Source organism: Vanessa cardui, chromosome 22 (assembly GCF_905220365.1).
Source record: "Vanessa cardui chromosome 22, ilVanCard2.1, whole genome shotgun sequence".
In the NCBI taxonomy this organism is placed as follows: Eukaryota; Metazoa; Arthropoda; class Insecta; order Lepidoptera; family Nymphalidae; genus Vanessa; species Vanessa cardui.
Window position 1 is genome coordinate 2,839,160 of NC_061144.1, and position 19,512 is coordinate 2,858,671.

General features: G+C 34.0%; 1 protein-coding gene across 1 annotated transcript in view; it reads right to left on the minus strand.

Moving 5' to 3' along the window:
* LOC124539406 (Down syndrome cell adhesion molecule-like protein Dscam2) overlaps positions 1–19,512 on the minus strand; it is a 159,465-nt gene that overhangs the window by 105,972 nt on the left and 33,981 nt on the right. The window lies entirely within an intron of this gene.

Sequence of the window (19,512 nt, forward strand, 5' to 3'; positions counted from 1 at the left end):
AAAATAGTGTTTTGTTGGAAGTCGGTTTTTCTTTTTGTTAAAATTTTATTTATAAATGACATACTTCATTGTATGTATCACAAAAACCAACGGATCTAACTACATGGATCAAAGTAAAGTAACGGAACAGCCTGTAAATTTCCCACTGCTGGGCTAAAGGCCTCCTCTCCCATTAAGGAGAGGGCTTTGGAACATATTCCACGCTGATCCAATGTGGGTTGGTGGAATGCACATGTGGCAGAATTTCAATGAAATTAGACACATGCAGGTTTCCTCACGATGTTTTCCTTCGCCGCCGAGCACGAGATGAATTATAAACTCAAATTAAGCACACATATATATATATATATATATATATATATATAGTGGTGCTTGTCTGTGTTTGAACCCGAAATCATCGGTTATGATGTACGCGTTCCAACCACTGGGCCATATCGGCTCGACATGGATCAAAACTAAGTCCAAATACTAATAAATGTAACTGTTATAGCAATTTTTACTAAAAAATTTCTATAATATGACGAGTCTCCCGTAAAGTATGCGTTTATTAAAAAGATTATTCAGGAAATTCGTGCTTTTATTCCTCTTTCTCAAATTAATTATTTGTTAAATCGTAACAATTTACTAAATTTCAATCAATAATACTCTTTAATTTTCTGCATATCTACGACTGGAGCCCTTCAAAATGAGATCATAGTCGTTTTTTTATATGCAGCTATCGTCCCATAGTCACTTCCGAAAAATCAGCTTATTCTATTAATATATAAGATTAATAAGACATTACTTTAATTCAAATATAACAAAAGAGTAAAAGAAATCGAATTCTTAATTTAAAAAAAGGAAAATTAAACCACACCAGACAGACTTACACTTAAAAATCTTTTCAAAAAATGTTCTATTCAACTCACATTCGCATCACGATTTATAGTCTAGTACATTTGGTTAGGAACTCACACAATACAGCGTAACGAAGCCGACCTGGTGCTAACTACCTCCATTCAGTCCAAAGATTCTATATCAGTGCTATACCTACGTGGTTTGAAGGAAAATGTTCAATAAATATTATTGACACACTTTTATTATTGAATAAACCTGTCTTTATAAGTGATCGCTTATAAATATATATTTACTTTTCTTATGTGTATTTTTAAATGTGTGTGTTATGCGTCTATTTGTGTTGATTAATATATCTTTATTATTATTATTTGCACTATATATTCTGTTAGGGTTGACAGGTATAAAATCTATCTTTTCAAAAAATCTTGTGATTCAACAAAACATTGGATCATCGATATTTATGTTTAATATTGTTACGCCCAGTAATTAAAACAATCAATAAATCATCTGTTATATAAGAAATTATTTAATACGTAATATAACAAGCTACAACAGAAACAACAACAGCTTGTAAATTCCCACTGCTGGGCTACGGCCTCCTCTCTCTTTTAGGAGAAGGTTTGGAACATATTCCATTACGCTGTTCTAATGCGGGTTGGTAAAATACACACGTGGCAGAATTTATGTTAAATTTAACACATGCACGAGACAAATTATACACACAAATTAAGCACATGAATATTCAGTGGTGCTTGTCTGGGTTTGAACCCGCATTAATCGGTTAAGATGCACGCGTTCTAATCACTGGGCCATCTCTGCTCTTAACAAGCTACATCACACTTCAAAAGTGAGTTAACTAAAAGCTCTTCTATTCGATTTCAAATTCAACATTACGGGTTTTCGTACAATTTTTCCATCAAACCCAAGATATTAGAATTAAAAGACGCAATCTTCATTCAGGGTCAACGTTATGTATCGACTGCGACATTTTGTCTTTTAAAACTGATACAATAACAAACGAAAGAGTGTTATCTGCATCTGCGTGACGTCACAAATGGGATAACACAGCAGATTCAAATCCGGACAAGAAACATAAAGGAAAACATCGTGAGAATATCTGAAATCCTGAAACATAAGATAAGCTACATTATTTATAGAGGATTAAACTTGGTACGCTTTTACTTACTAGAAGAAGGACTTACCAGTACTGGTAAGGTAAACTCATACCGTTATCTTGTTTTGAAATCAAATACATTTCCTAAGTTATGATCGTGATATAAGCAACCAAGCTGCAACTTGCCTATGTACTCGTCTATTAGCAGAAAAGAGTAACAACTGACTTTAATGCCGACTGTTTTTGATACATTCTTCATGACAAATCGATGGTAGTTTTACAATTTGTTTAACACTAAAATCAACGCTATTAGCAACGCGGATATATTTATGAACTTTTTATTGTTGAAGGAGTTCTCAGAGTTGATTACAAAATAATCTAAGTAGGTTGATCAGGAGCTGAGATGGCCCAGTGGTTAGAACGCGTGCATCGTAACCGATTATTGCGGGTTCAAACCCAAGCAAGCACTATTATTTAGACACGCGGTAGCGTGTCTAAATAATAGTGCTTGCCAAATACTAGTAAGAGAACTGGAGAGCAGCACTGTGTGTAATTTTACTCGAACCATTTGGAGCCACTTTTGACCCCCTCATAACTTCAAAACTATTTAACTTAAACGTGTCAAATTTAGTTAATATATTGAAATTTGCAAGATACATATGTATTTCAAATTTCATAAACATATCTCAAACAGTTATTTAGATATTTATGTCCAAAAATCGTCATTTTTATCACTGACTGACCTATAGATCAAAAGTATTTCCCAATTTCAGGTGACCTAGAAAGTTCAAATTTGGCATACAGGTAGATAATTAGGCGAATAAAAAGGAAAAAATCTGAAACTGGTAAATTTTTATAATTTAAATATAATTTTTGATTTTATTGGTTCTATTAGGAACACTTATATACTTGTAGTGCCTGCAAGTACGTGATAACTGTCAAAAAAAAAGTAAGAACCTTCAATCTAAATTTATATCTTCACGTGAATATTATAACGTTTTAAATATAACCCTTAATTTTTTTTATCCCGATATTTTCGTTTTAGTACTTATGAGTATAATCGTTTTTCGTATTTATTACGTTATTAACTGGAATTTGGTACTGATTATATTCAATATTAAGCTTATATAATTGGTGTAAGCGATGCAACGCTGGAGCAGCGGGATAGAAGCGTTGTGACAAAACGTTGACACGAACGTGTCCGAGCTAGTGGTAACCGCGCTTATAAGAATTATTCCAATGCCTTCCGATGGAAGCTGTACCTCTAGTACGAGTTTGAATACTTCATGCGTTAATAACGTATTGTCTTCTCAAAAACGTTTATAAAGTATTTTCATTCGGTAGAATGAGTTGAAAATTATATGTTTACGTTAAAACCATAACAATCAACAACGACAAAAGAAGTGAGATATAAATATGTGCCAAGTAATTGTACTTAATACTTTGTACTTAATACATTCAGGACTGGCCATTGGGCCAGTAGTATTTTATAACTACATAAAACATTATTTATTTCCATTACTTAGGTTAATATATTGTAGTCTAAGGGCTGACTTGGCTAGTCGTCATATACGAATTATTATTTTCGATGGTTAGTTTCTACCGGCAAACCCAAATTTTGGTAATTGCTTACGAAGGCTGTAATTATGATGATGAACTATCATTATAATTTCAACCTGCACTGCTGGACATAGGCCTCCCCCAAAGATTGCCACAACGCCCGGTCTTGTGCAGCCCGCAACCAGCGGCTTCCCGCGATCTTCATCAGGTCGTCGGACATATAATAATTTATAGATAAGTTGGTCCACCTGATAATAAGTGGTCACTATCTCCAATAGACAACACAAACATTAACATTAACAAATCCTTAAAACACCAATGCGCCACAAACCTCTTTATACCTATAGTTACACTGGCTTACCTATCCTTCAAATTATAAAACAATTATACAAAGTGATTAAGAAAATGCACACTGTTTGCAGTAGGTATATCATGCGTAGGTAGTACTTACCCACATGAGCGTGCATGAAGCTGTACCAAGTAAATTTAATTTAGTTTATTCATTATATACATTATTATGTTATATTCCTACGCTTTTATAAAACATTGAAAAACGTTGAAGAGGAAGGAAGGCTAAGTATATAAATGCTCGAAAAAATATCGACCTTTTCGGCAATAATACTCTTTTGAAATAGAATGATTACGCCTCGTCTGTTTCAAATAAAAGTATAGAAATATTTAATTGTACAAAACAATTCTTACATATACAATTCCACTGACTTATTTAGGTTTTACTCATTACATCGCATAATATATAACTGAAAGAACATGATTACGAAAACTTATGATTTTTTTTATTCATAAGTTTTCCTTTTTTTTAATAACATCAATACTATTTATAAACAATACCGGGATCAGTGATTTCATATATGAGATGGTATAACGTCCCGGAATAACGGAAAAAAGTAAGTGTGGGTAAATTTGTTAAAATACTTGATATTCGTGAGCTAATTAAGCTGAGATGGATCAATGATTAGAACATTCAAACCCAGGCAAGCACCACTGAATATTCATGTGCTTAACTTGTCTTTATAATTCATCTCGTGATTGCGGGTGAAGGAAAACATCATGAGGAAACCTGCATGTGTTTAGTTTCATCGAAATTCTGCCCCATATACATTCCACCAACCTGCATTGGAACAGCTATGTTCCAAACCTTCTCCTCAATTAGATAGGATGGCTTAGCCTAGATGTGGGAAATTTACAAGCTGTTTCTGTACTGTACTGTGAGCTGATAATGTTATTTGAACTTAATTACGGTTACTTTATTATTGTACGAACACTACATAGTGGTCTCGTGGGTCGAAATTGATATTATACTTTTTAACATTTTCAATAAAAGACGAGAAGGTTTTTTCAGGTCACCCTGGCAAATGGAAGAAGGACCTCAGCTTAATATTAGTATAGAATTAAATCGAATTACGGTCGAGTCGAAATATAAGATAGGAGCGATCGGGGATTTACTGAGCGAAACTGCGTACCCAAGTTTCACGTTCGTTAGAGTCTTTTGTGATGGCAATTGAATTTCATTCATAACATATAGAACGTAGCTGGTAGAAACGCAGCGCGATTTGTGTATATTCAAATTTCAATTAGATGTCACCTATTTGTATGTATGTGTATTGTAATTGCACGCGGCTTTGCTCGCGTGGAAGATTAATTTAAAATGTAACATTAATTTAAGACCTTTCATGCCTTTTCGGCGGTGGAGGAAAACATCATGAGGAAACCTGCATGTGTCTAATTTCATCGAAATTCTAACACATGTGCATTCCACCAACCCGCATTGGAACAGCGTGGTGGGAATATGTTCCAAACCCTCCCCTTAATGGAAAAGGAGACCTTAGCCCATCAATGGGTAATGTACAGGCTGTTACTTACTTTTACTTAACTTTCACGCCTTAGGGTAGAACATCCAGAGAACCATATATCTAATATTTTTAATCGGTATCCGAAAAATAAATGAAGTTTAATGTTTCCAGCTTAAAAAATGACCGACTTCCATATAATTTTTCAACTCATATTGCACCCCCTTAGGGATAAAACCTCTTCCTTAGTTCACGTCTGAGTAGAAATCACCAATAGATAAAACCAATCTCATCACCAAATTTCATGGCTCTGATTTTAATAGCTTGACGATAATGAATCAATCAATCAGGATATGTTATTTTATAAGTATAAATTATATATTATCATTTTTAATTCACATCGACTACGACACACTAGACTAAAATGCTGCAGATACAGAGGTGTGTTGATTTATAGTCAGATGAGCGAAAAGTTCCCGGGTTGATCTATCAGTAAATTTTCAGTAACAGCCATGTATTTTATAATAGATAGTGTTTACACTCCCGAGTCCCGGAGAGCAGGTCAAGTCGTTGGTCCTGGCTGGAAAATAATTGACAAATAATCACTGATTTATTTCATGATACGAAATTGATTTAGGAACCTAATAACAATCGTTAAGCTCTTTGAGGTCATTTGTTTTTGGTGCTAATAAAGTACCAGCTTGTAAATTCCTGATCCCAATAAAAACAAAAAATGCCAAGTCTCTCGATGCAGTCTTTCCATCGTAAAAAGTTGTTGAGATCTCATAGAAGCCAAATCCTATTCAAATTATTTTGTACTTATAAATCAACATTTAGTAATTGTATCAATAGTTTTCTTTATATTATAGTGATAGTAATTTGGCAATGAGCACATAGCTAACCTATCCTAAACTCCTAGCTTTGTCCACGTCGAAGATATAGGGGGGGGGGGGGGGGGCGAAACAGCCGCGAATCGCTTCGAGAACAGATGGTACGGTCGTGCCTGTTTTGCTCGAGACTTGGCTGAGGCAATGCCGTGCCCCCAGATCACAAGACACGAGATAAATTATAAACAAATAATGGACGTGAAAATTAAGTAGTTTTTACATAGGCTTGAAGAAGGACAATCATTGGACTTTAAGGTGAACAGATTCTAACCACTCGGGTCTCGCAGCTAGAGTTACCTCTTATTCTAATGGAGAGGCCCACTCTTACCCCACACAGTAGTAATCTGGAGCTTGCGAAGAGGCAATAGCTATTATGAGTATATAATTTTAAAAAAGTGCTCTTTGAGGAACATCAGCATCTCTCTTCTACTTAAGCATCAGGATACGAGTGTTATTCCTCTTATAGCGGTGAGTTTATTTATGTAATTAAAAAGCCCCTATAAACGACCGAGCAATGATAATTTACGTAACGGTACATATGTCCTTGTAGCACTGATGCTCCAATGTTCTTGTCAAGTCAATATTCAATTACAACTGTCGTTATGTAATAATCTATAGGTACAAATATTATAAATAAAAAGTAAATCTGTGTTTCTGTCTGTGTATCGTCCTTTTACTACCATAACCTGCATTTTTACCATATGTGAAGGGAGTTACAGACAGGATTGGCAACATCTTGAAGCGAGTTTCAATTAAAACCGTTTACAAGCCTCATAAGAAAGTGAGCCAGTTCTTGAGACCTATCAAGAGTAATATTCCTTTACAAACTGCAGGAGTATATAAACTCGAATGTGAGTGTGGTTTATCTTACATAGGCCAAACAAAGAGAAGTATCGGTACCAGGGTCGAGGAACATATAGGAGATGTCAAAAATAGGCGTTCTTCTAAGTCTGCAGTCTGTGAACATGCTCTGGATAAACCTAACCATTTTATCCGATTTGATAAACCACAGATCCTCGCTAGAGAACACAGATACATTCCAAGAATGATACGCGAGGCTATTGAAATTCAAAAACATCCGAACTTCAGTCTCCAACCATCTTCGAGAAGATGGTTGGAGACTTTCTAACACCTGGGATCCACTTATTAAAAATTTAAAATCCCAAATCCAACAGACTGCAAGACCTAAAGATACAGTTAGTGCCTTCTGCGTGCAACCGGAACGTTACTCAAGATATCAATTGAGAAATCGTTGGCGGTAGTTGTTAATAATATTTCCTTTATTCATCAAATAGACAAATGTCATCTTAGTCTACCCGTGACAACGAACACTACAAAGTGCTCGAAACGTCGGGATGTTTAAAAATAATTAATATACGCGATTCATCCGTTATAATTAGTTTTATTTAAATACATAGGCTACTGTTTTTGGCAAATAGGTGACAACCAACCCGTAAAACGCGAATGTAACCGAAGGCAATAACTAGTATCGATATATGTGTCGAGTCGATTATAAGTTTCGATAATCAGGAGCTAGTGCCAATAAGTGTGCTTCTAACTAAACTATTTAACATGGTAAATAACTCGCCCGTAACTAAGCCGAGCTAATGAAGTTCTCAACTCGCAACTCGACGACAAATAAAGCTGCATCTATGACGTGAAATTACGTCACGATGTTTTAATAAAATGACGTAAAATATTTGATTATAGTGATAGTAGATGTAGGCATTTTACACCAGAATAATATAATTTTTAAATTTGAATTTCGAACACATTTAAAAGTTAGGACCTTCTTCTCTTACGAAGAGGAGGCTTAAAGTCGGATATTTACAAGAAGATAATTACAATTAGACGTCAACCCATTGTAAAATGATCTAATTATGAATATGCTGGCCAAATATTACCCAGGCAAAGATATCCAGAATCTCACGAAGATAAATCCTCCTACACTTTTAAGAACACATTCCGAGTCAGCGAAGATGTCGTCTGGAATCAACTAGATCTAATGCAGATCTAGCCTAGAAATTGAAATAAATTTATTTGTGACACACTGTTCTACAGAATGATTTATTCAAGAAGCTAAAAGGACACAATATATGGCAATATGTTGTAGATGTCATTCTTATTTTAATTACTTTGTGTGTAGACTGTAGACCTAATCGTGTAATAAAGTGTAAATAAATATTATCTAAGAGTTCTTTATATTTTTTTCCCACACGATGTACAATAATAGTAAAAATGGATCTGTTGTCCCTCCGACATATCGTTACATAGTATACAAAGTTGCTTACCACTGTCTGTCCCTATGTATGCTTAGATCTTTAAAATTACGCAATGGACTTTGACGCGGTTTTTTTAGTAGATCGAGTGATTCGAGAGGAAGTTTGGTATATAATACATGAACAATATAGTAAAGAAACGCTGACAATTTTAGTTTGTAATGTGGTGTCGTAGATAAATAAATTCTGTAGTGTATTTAGTACCAGCATTGCAACCGCGCGAAGCCGCTAGTCTATATATATTAGACTTAATAATTGTTATTTAATGTCAATGTACTTATGGAGTACATTATTTGCATTGTAACAGCAGTTTGTATAGGAATGTACAATATGCACACACTAACTGTTATCGTGGCTGAACCAGACATATTTTACGATGTAAGTGCTGCAGCTGGAAAGACCGAAATGTGAGCCATCAAATTATACACTAGTAATGATATTTTTATTACACTAATGATTCCATCTCCACACTGTTGTGTTTATAGTATTTCCAAGTTTTATTTCTAATAAAATTTCACCTATACAAATAGAATAAAATCAAAAACAACATATTCTTTATTTAAGTAAGCTCTTACAAGTCTTATAAATTATATTATGTGAAGCTACCACCGCTTTGAAGTGTAAATTTATAGCGAAGAAAATACTAAGTCATGTTAGTTAAATACAAATATACATGTATAAAATATACCACGCTTGGGAGTCAACTAGTGTTAAGTTTTGACAGTATTGCATACAAGGTTTTGTAGATGATAAAAAAGCGTGGAGTTAATACCTGTTGACTTCCAAGCGTGACGTTGTATTTTTTAAATGTTAAAAAAGAGTAACTACTGAGTTTCTTGCCGGTTCTTCTCAGTAGAATCTACTTTCCGAACCGGTGGTAGCTTCACTTAATTGTAAAATGACGATTCAAAAGTGCTTATAAAAGCCTACTTGAATAAAGTTTATTTTGATTTTGATTTCTACAGATTTTTACTTACATACAAATGTTCTATACGTACTATGATGTCTATTTTTAGGAAATACAGCTCAAATGACGACTATATTTCCACGTCAGAGTTTGCGGCTTTCCGTTTATTTGAACGATTTGTAAATCGAATCAACCCACTCGCATACCTTTAGAAATTTGGCCTATAAATAACTGACAATAGCTATCAGCTATGAAATTGATGATTATTGAAATTTATTTGGTGGTAGGACTTTGTTTAAGTCCGTCTGGGTAGGTACCACCCACTCATCAGTTATTCTACCGCCAAATAATAGTACTCAGTATTGTTGTGTTCCGGTTTGAAGGGTGAGTGAGTCAGTGTAACTACAGGCACAAGGGACATAACATCTTAGTTCCCAAGGTTGGTGGCACATTGACGATGTAAGGAATAATTAATATTTCTTACTGCGTCATTGTCTGTGGGTGATGGTGACGACTTACTATCAGATGGCTCATATGCTCGTCCACCAACAAATACTATAAAATTTTTTTTAAATAAAATATAGAGTAGAATAAATAAAAATACTTTTTGAAGAATATCATTATTAAAATGAATATCTTTATTTTAGAATTATCATATAAGCAACGCAGATGGTATGACGTTTAAGATTTAAGGATTTAGGAGCGAGCTGGTGTTTGTCATGACGTCATAACCGAGCGTCATGCCGTTTGGCGATACAGCACCAATAGGTCATAAGATCCAAGGCGCATCAATAGATATTCCTTGTTTTCAACAGACTTCAAAAAGGAGGAGGTTATTAATTCGTCTGTTTTTTTTATATTTGTTATGTCATAACTTTTTACTGGGTGGACCGATTTTGATAAATTTTATTAATATGAAATTTTATCCATATAAAACTATATAAGTCTTAAATTTGCATAATGTATGTGCGCGATACACCAGTGAATAACTCAAAATATAAAAAAAAAGAAAAAAATACAGACGAATTGATAACCTCCTCCTTTTTGAAGTCGGTTGAAAATAACTACAACTACGTTATATAATCGTAAATCGACTTTTAAGTGGACTAATATTTTTCATTTCATTTTACTTAGGATTACTCTAAAAAATATGTTGAATACGCAATTATTTTTATTACTTTTTAGAGCATATTCATTTGTTTTATTTTAAAATAGTGTTTTGTCTGTTTTTTTTTTCGTTAAATTTTTTATGTTATTACTGATTATTTTATTACAAACAGTGTAGTTAACAAAGTACTTAACCATTGGAATCCTAATTAAATTTTCAATGCGTAATTTAGACCCATTGTATGAAGCTGCAACTAAAGTCTTGCTGGCTAGCTGTAAATAACTTATTTAACCTGTGTATTAATATCGATAGATACGTAAAACGTAGCTTAGGTATTGCTTTTGGAAGTCAAGCGTTTAGCGTTTTAATTAATTGACAGTTCATAACACAAGTTTCATTGTAATGACATTTTTCTTGAAATACTAGTTGTCACCGGCGGCTTCGTTTGCCTTTTGGGGTTTGGTTGTCATGACGTGTTAGGCAAGAAAGTAGTCTTCAAGTTCAAATTTTCTTCATACCAAATTTCATCAAATTAGATTCAGTGAGATGGCCCAGTGGTTAGAACGAGTGTTTAGCGGATGATTTCGGGTTCAAACCCAGGCAAGCACCACTATTACACGAGCTTAATTTGTTTCTATAATTGCTGCTTAAATTAATGAGTTTCTTAACCAGAGTTGGTTGGAGTATGTTTTTCTTGGTTGTAAAATACACATACAACGATATTATTTACGTTTACGTTAAATTTTTATGTATTTATTCTGTTTGTTTGGATGATGTCATCTTCAGTGTTTTTCTATTTATTGACGAAAGTCATAAGTTAAGCCACATGAGAAAGAGAGATGGCCAGTGGTTACAGCGCGTGCATCTTAACTGATGATTGCGGGTTCAAACCCAGGCAAGCACCACTGAACATTCATGTGTTTAATTCGTGTTTATAATTCATCTCGTGCTCGACGGTGAAGGAAAACATCGTGAGGAAACCTGCATGTGTGTAATTTCATCGAAATTCCACGTGTGCATTCCACGAAACCGCATTGGAACAGTGTGATGAAATATGTTCCGAGCCTTCTCCTTAATCGGAGAGGCCCAACAGTGGGAAATTTCCAGGCTTTTACTTTTCAAAATCAAAATCAAAATCAAAATAAACTTTATTCAAGTAGGCTTTTATAAGCACTTTTGAATCGTCATTTTACAATTAAGTGAAGCTACCACCGGTTCGGAAAGTAGATTCTACCGAGAAGAACCGGCAAGAAACTCAGTAGTTACTCTTTTTTAACATTTAAAAAATACAACGTCATGTCAATTAAATACAATTATTTCAATTAATGTATCCTGCTTGGAAGTCAACAGGTATTAACTCCACGCTTTTTTATCATCTACAAAATCTTGTATCGAATAGTATGATTTTTCTACCAATGTATTTTTAACAAACGATTTGAATTTACTAAACGGCAAAGTTAAAAATTTCTGCGGAATTTTATTATAGAAACGGATACCTTGCCCCAAGAAGGATCCATTGACTTTGCGGAGTCGGAAACTTGGCGTTATAAGTTTATCCTTACTTCTAGTGCATATACAATGATTATCACTGATTTTATCAAAGTGATCAATGTTACTGTGAATATACATGATATTGTTGTAAATATATTGCGACGCAACAGTAAGTATTCCTACTCTGTTAAAAACATCCCGAAGAGAGTCTCTAGCTCCAAGATTATAAATAAACCGAATTGCTCTCTTTTGTAAAATAAAGACAGATTCAATATCTGCAGCGTTACCCCAAAGTAATTTTTTACTTTAGGTTCAGTGGTTTGGTGGTGAAAAAGCGGTGTTTAATATGTATTTAAAGATTTAATATAACGTGATAGAAAATGTCGCAGAACAATTTCCTCTTTGTGAAATGCAATCTGTTTTTTAGATTTCGTTAATTAATTTATTTTACGCTATTTGTTTTTCTCACTAAGTGCATTATTTTAAACACCAGCTGATTTTATAGGGGCATGCTAATAAGGATTAAGATATTGAACTCATTGAGTAGGTATATGAACGGATATTGTTTTCTATCAATCTCAGTAGCCGGTCTATGTAAGTTCGGAAGTACGTAGTGTTTTGTTTTTGTCTTCGGAGAATATATAAAGGCATTTTTTGCACCTGCTATCTATCATAGTCACGTCCAAGTTTCCAGACTATTAGACTATGAAAGACTCAAAATGGCCCAGTGGTTAGAACGCGTACATTTTAACCGAAGATTGCGAGCTCAAATCCTGGCAAACGTCACTGAATTATCATGTGCTTAATTTGTGTTAAAAATAAATCTCGAGTTTTTCGGTGAAGTAAAACGACGTGAAGAAAAGCATTGGGAGGAATCCTGCATGTCTAATTTTAACAAAATTCTGCCATATGTGAATCCATCAATTTGCAATGGAGCAGTGTGGTGTAATATGCTTCTAACCTTCTCCTGAAAGGCTTCAGCCCAACAGTTGGAAATTTACAGACTGTTACTTCTATATACTATATAGACTATGAAAGTACACAGTGAGCTAGTTTCCGGTCCAAATAGCAACCCTGAATTATTACAAGGATAACATTATTATTATCCTTATATAAACATGAGTTTTATAATAGTCAATGTCAATTCTTTCCCGTGTTTTTTCCCGTCAAGATTTTTGTATCCCGTCGAAATCAAATTCGACTATTCAAATTGACGTTAAAACCGCCCGTTTGAGTCTACAGTGCCTTTTTGGACGCCACATGCGCACACATCGGCCCTGTCTTGCATTGGAAACACAAATAAGTCGAAGAGTTGGAAAAATCGAAAGATAACACACAAACATTTCATATTTGCTGTAACAGTTCATAACTAGTTTCTTAGAATATTTGATATAATATTAAAAGTTGAAAAATCTTTATATATTTGCACTCGCTATCGTAATCATAGGAAAAAGATGTGAAACGTTTTAGCTCTAATGGTATAGTTTCCTGGAAACTTTGTAGACAATATATGGCATTACAATGCAATATATACGATTACATATATGTATATAAAAATGTGCAAAGGTTACATAGCAAACGAGCTGTAAGAAGAAGATTTAAGCAAAACACAAAAAGATGAATTGTCAAAGTTACAAGACTAAGAACTAGCGCTTACTGGTAACTTTTGTCACAGTGACTGTTTCGTCACTCTTGTCGAGTCCATGAATACGTATGGAGGTGCGCGTACTTTACGACGTGACAATTGGGTGACATTTGTGTCTGCATCTATACATATTCACGGATTCGACAAGAGTGACGAAAAAGTCACCGTGACAAAAGTTACCAGTACGCGCTAGTGCTAACTGTAATAATGTAACGTTACTTTTAAATACCACATCCCTCAAAAAAGTGTAACAAATGTGTATAGTGTAAAAAATATACGTGTGAGATTTGTGATTTCGCCGGTGTTTTTACCGAACCGATACAACATGGGAACCTTCAAGACAAAAGCGTACTCCTTCCTTACTGGCCGGCAACGCACATGCAAGCCCCCTTGTGTTGCAAATGTCAATGCGGTGGGAGTCACTTTTGATCAGGTGACCTTCCTGCCCATTTGCCACATAAGTCATAAAAAGCAAATTCATAAATTTAATTATCGAGAATCCCACAACGGCTAAGAGTGCTAATATTTCGCGCACAGGTATGGATTTTCGTTTCAAAGAAGAATCCCCTCAACTATTCCATGATATGTTTCGTACAGTAACTATTTTCAGGGTTCCGTAGTCTACTAGAAACCTTTATAGTTTCGCCATGTCTGTCCGTCTGTCACAATTGAATAATCCAAAATTGGTTTTTAAAATTATCGAAAAACAATTATATTTATATAAATTATATTTTCATTCATATACTTATTTCATTATTCATAATAAACAATATAAAAATGTAACAAAACAATCGCAATCTAATATATTATATAATACTAACTATTCGAATGACAAGTGTAATTTAAATAATATAGCTTATTCAGTTTCTAGAGACAAGTGTGTATAATAATGCGTTCTGAGCCCAAACAATAATGAAGTTTGGAATTCGTAACTCCAATTGTTAAAGCTATTCGTATGAAATGTATGTGAATACTAAGCTATAGTCGAATGTATAATGAGAATTTATTGATATTAGTTAGCTTTGAACAATTTGTTTATAATATATTGAAAATAGACATTTGGCATGAATTTGACGTGATGTTTAATTGGCAGAAATTCTCGAATGCTCGCTCGTCGAATTCTAGTGTAATTTGATTTTGAGAATTTACTAGTACAGTTTTAGTGTGTATTATTATATGTTATTAGTTGTCGCCCGCAGCTTCACTCACTTTTTAGAAGTTCGTTATCATGTGGATGAGTCGAGATGGCCCAGTGGTTAGAAAGCGTGCATCTAAACCGATGCTTGCGGGTTCAAACCCAGGCACCGCTGATTCATGTGCTTAATTTGTCTTTATAATACATCTCGTGTTCAGCGGTGAAGGAAAACATCATGAGGAAACCTGCATGTGACAAATTTCATAGAAATTCTGCCACATGTGTATTCTACCAACCCGCATTGGAACAGCGTGGTGGAATATGTTCCAAACCTTCTCCTCAAAGAGAGAGGAGGCCTTTAGCCCAGCAGTGGGAATTTACAGGCTGTTGTTGTTGTTGTCATGTGGTAGACAAAAAAAGTAGCCTATGTCCTTTCAAATTCGGTTCGGTCGGACAGACAGACAGAGTTACTTTCACATTTGTAATACAAATAAAGATCCTATGTATGTAGAATAAAATGTTTTAGAGTAAAAGTTGAAGAAATGAGAAATGTATTATTGATTCAAACAATAACAAAAGTTTTATTATCTTAAACGTTACAGAGTCTAATAAGCCATGTATGTTTATTATGATAGTTTTCATACAAGGTGTTAAACGCTCCGTACCGCAGGAGTGGATAAAATAAATTATAATCAAATTAATTTTTCGAGTGAGGAACGAATTATAAACACAAATGAAACACATGGAAATATTGCGTTTGCTGGAATTTGTACCGTTAATCTGGGTTTAGTATTCATAAGTTACAACTGGAGCATCTCAGCTACAATATGTTTATATCGAGAAATCTATACACATCAAAAAGAACTTTATTATTTCATATAAGTATCTTGAACCCACAAGTGTATAGATTTACACGAGACCTTAGTGGAAAAATCATAAAGATAGAACGTGCAGTTACTAAATAATCTCAAGCAAATAAAGATAAAGATAAAACAGGAAAGTATTCTTGAAATTAGTCATTAAAATAACGAACCTGGTACTATTATAGCGCGATTAACAATCTAAAGCATTGACATAACATTTTGTGCTTAATTTAATATATATGTATGTATTGTAAGGAGTTTTTATGTATATGTAAGGAGGTTTTATGCATCGCCATTTACCACCCGACGAAAAATAACACAGAAGTAAAGTGACCTTTGCCTTGTCATCAGTGGTATAGGACAATGATAATCAGTTTTACAATTAATTAATTAACGATTAGACAATTAGTAATGCCAACCTAACGCGCAGCCTTTTTAGGTAAAATAAATGCGAACGGAGTAGCCGTAATTAAGGTCACCTACGCCATTTTGATTTGACTTGATACTATTTTACTTTTGAAGTTTGCTGTATTTGGCCACCTGATGGTGAGTGGTCACCATCACCCATAGACAATTACGCTGTAAGAAATATTAACTATTCCTTACATCGTTAATATGCCACCAACCTTGGGAACTAAGATGTTATGTCCCTTGTGCCTGTAGTTACACTGGCTCACTCACCCTTCAAACCGGAACACAACTACTGAGTCGTTACTTCTGATTTCCATAACACAAGTGCTTTAGCTACTTCAAAGTAATATATGTGATGTTGTCTCATATTTATTATTTATTTATTATTTCAAGAAAGTTTCACTTAAAAATTAGCTGCGATTATCGTTTACTTATTATATAATTACATCTTTTCTGCAATTTTAATACGTGTTAATAAAACATAAATATGAATGTGTTCATTATTATTTAAATAAATAGTATTTATTAAATAAAGGAAGTACGGTGTAGTAAAAATATATTCGCTTAAATATTATAGAAGAATGAAACGTACATCGTTGAGCTTGGTTGGTTTTACAATTTCTAAAGGGAATATAATCACACATACGTGAGTATTTCTAAGCGACTTACGATGTTTTATATATACCGTATAAGTATAAATCCTAAAAGCTGTGTGTGAGGTCAATACAGCTTTTGTACACAAAATGGACTCATTGAAATGCGACGGTCGCAGGTACAATACGAGCATTGTTGACATCTCATATTTTCCTTATTCAACTTATGAATGGGATCGATATATTTGATCTTTTTTAATGTTGTCCAAGCCAATTTAGGTCACGGCGGACATTTAGAAAGAACAATTTGACGTTCCCCGTGGTCGAGTAGAGTGTTCATCGGTTTTCATGCGCACGTCACTCCAACGTCCTGGGTTTTATTCCAAGAATCGATTTTGAAAAATTTCATTAGTTTTCTATGTTGTCGTAGATCTGGGTTTTTGTGGTACAGTCGTTTCTTCTGATTTTCCATAGCAAAAGTGCTTTAGCTCACGTATCACGTGTGAATAGGCTATTTGACAATGCGAAAAATAAATTGTGAATTATTGTAATCAGTGTAGATTATGAGTTTAAAAATGGTTATTTACCAACGAAACTTGAAAATAATACTTCATTTATTCAAAAATCAATAAATAAAAATGCATTTTTTCAAACGTTTGTTACGTGACACAAAATGCTCCTGATTGGCTGGGCTTATGATGAAGTCACTTTCTTGTAAACCTTCTACTATGTGTACCACAGATTAAAATACAGCAAAGTGACGTCACCGACCCCACTGCAGCGCCATATTGTCCAAGTAGCGTTTTCGCGCTTTATTTAAATATGGAATGATATGATATTTTTCGGCAAATATGTACTAGAATTCAATAAAAAAAACAACTTTTACCGGATCCCTAAACTTTACTTAATAATATAAAATGGATTTTAAAAATCAGTCAAATAGCCTATTGAAACAATAACAAAAAATAACTTTATATAGAAACTTATACAATAGAAAGGAGAAGTGAAGGTCGTTTGGAGGGGATTTTATTTTCATTGTAAGCGTAAAGTAGCTCGTCCCAAAAACAATATTAGTTATTTTGATTATACAATCGGTATGAGAGTCGTTGCCTACCAATTGAATACGAGAGCGCATCTCGTAATAGTTCAATGAACTTGAGGTTTCATGTTTAAGGTTAGCTGAATATTCCCAGTAATTGCGTATAATTAATAACACTGGCTCAATACTATTCATGGAACGCAACACAAAGCTCTGTAGTTGATATAATTAAACAACGATGTAATCTTATACATGAAAGTTGAAATGTTTGTATACATATACAGTTATAGGTATAATATGATTTTGAATACATACAATACCAAAAACTCCTTCAAATACCACTCTGAAAGTAAAGATCGATTGATATGCAGTGGTGTGCCTAACTTTGACTTAATTTATTAATATATTTAATTTATAGTTTGCTTTTATTAATTTAATTTAAATTTAATTAATATTTATTTATAGACATTCTATTATTGTAATTTTTTTCAATAACCATCAAGTTTTACTATGTTGATACAGAATTATCTCATAAAATATACAGCATGGAAATTTATGTATCACATCAAAAAACATTGTTAGTGCCTTGCCCTAGTTATATTGGGACATAAATTCTGAGATTCCAGTTTCAAAACTGGGATACACTGATACTGGGATATAAAAAAATAAATTTCTCCGTTGAGAAATTTTCACCAGTGACTTACCAAATTCCTGGCCCAGCACTCTACGTGTCGGTTTAGCCATACAATTGGATTAAAAAAGAAAATGAATAGCGACTACATTAATTATTTATTATTAGGCAAATCGCCATTTACAAAAAGCGTTAAGTCACTTGTACCTTACTGATATCCTCCAACCAAAATACAGGAAATCAAAGTATTCTGTATTTCACGGTAAAGGTGATGTTTCAACCCCAAAAGAGCGTAAGGCACTAACACTTGAAATTTAATTAAATTTTACATAATTTAGACCATAACTAACATAATATGAAGCTTTGTTTGTTCGTTAAATTATATTTTCTTACTAGCAGCGCCGCGCCATTTTATCAACGTAAATGTTACTACAGTCAAGTAGAATCTATGATATCTCGCATTTGTGTAGTTAACAACTTTCGTCAAAAAACACAACAACAACAGCCAGTAAATTTTCCACTGAAGGGCTAAGCGTTCCTCTCCCTTTGAGGAGAAGATTTGGAACATATTCCACCACGCTGTTCCAATGCGGGTTGGTGGAAAACACATTTAGCAAAATTTCTTTGAAATTAGGCTAATGCAGGTTTCCTCGCTATGTTTTCCTTCACCGTCGAGCACGAGATGAATTATAAACACGAATTAAACACATGAATATTCAGTGGAGCTTGCCTGGGTTTGAACCCGCAATCATCGGTTAGGATGCAAGCGTTGTAACCACTGGCCATCTCTCCATCTCATCTGGCTTAGGTTTTGGCTTTCGTCAATAAATAGAAAAACACTGGAGTTTACATCATCCAAAAAAACAGAATAAATACATAAAAATTTAACGTAAACGTAAAGAATGTCGTAGTGTGTGTATTTTACAACCAAGAAAAACATACTCCAACCAACTCTGGTTAAGAAACTCATTAATTTAAGCACCGTAATTAGCCTTGTTTTTACGAGAACAATGCACGGCTGCTTGCATATGTACGATCTTTTCGTTGACAATCAAAATAATGTGAGCTTGTATGGAATATGGTATAATTCCTTGGAATTCTTCGCTATTTTATTTTACGTAGCATTTTTACTAGGAATCTCTTAAGCACTGAACGTTATTACACGGTGGATCGTTATCTTAGGGAAATTATTTGTTTATTTTTT